Genomic DNA, 778 nt, shown 5'->3' on the forward strand with positions numbered 1-778 from the left:
TTGATGGCACATAACAACAACAACATTCTTCAGTAAATGTTTCAAGTCCTTTTTACTTTCAGCATACAAGATTGTAGCATCTAACAACAATAGACACATGAAGAAATGCTCAAAATCACTGGCAATAAGGGAGATGCAAATCAAAACTACAACGAGATATCATCTTACACTCGAGTAGCAGTATCAAACATTAACAGGACACCAAGAAATAAATATTGGAGAGGATGTGGTGAGAAAGGAACTCTTCTACATTGCTGGTGGTATTGTAAAATAGTACAACCACTGTAGAAGACAGTTTGGTGCTTCCTCAAAAAGCTGAACATGGAAATTCCATGTAACCCATCGCTTGAAATATACCCCAAGAAAATGAGAAAATTGAAATTTGTACACCAATGTGATTGTAGCATTATTCACCATCTCAAGAATATTGAAACAGTCCAGAAGTCCAACCACAAATGAATGGATTGAAAAGTTATGATACATTCATGCAATGGAATACTATAATACATGCAGGAGCAATGGTTTTGCAAATTACTATCTAACTTGGGAGAGACTGGAAAGCATTATGTTGAGTGAACTAATCAGACCCACAGGGCAAATAAAAACATTTTTGTAGAATTACTGTAGAGTAAGTAGAGGGAGGGATACAAAGCAGGGGAGGGTGGAAGCAGAGGATGGGCAGGGGTAGAGTGGGGTGTTAATCATAGGGTTGTTTCACAATTCAATGGGGAGTGTGAAGGAAATAGGAAGGATACTTTGTGAAAAACAATGTTTTTTA

General features: G+C 37.1%; 1 pseudogene; it reads left to right on the top strand.

The window, feature by feature from the left end:
• The window catches only part of LOC102851701, a 124,996-nt pseudogene that overhangs the window by 122,745 nt on the left and 1,473 nt on the right, over positions 1 to 778 (top strand).

The sequence above is a fragment of the Elephantulus edwardii genome, unplaced genomic scaffold (assembly GCF_000299155.1).
Source record: "Elephantulus edwardii isolate Elephantulus edwardi_28Jun2011 unplaced genomic scaffold, EleEdw1.0 scaffold00082, whole genome shotgun sequence".
NCBI classification, from domain to species: Eukaryota; Metazoa; Chordata; class Mammalia; order Macroscelidea; family Macroscelididae; genus Elephantulus; species Elephantulus edwardii.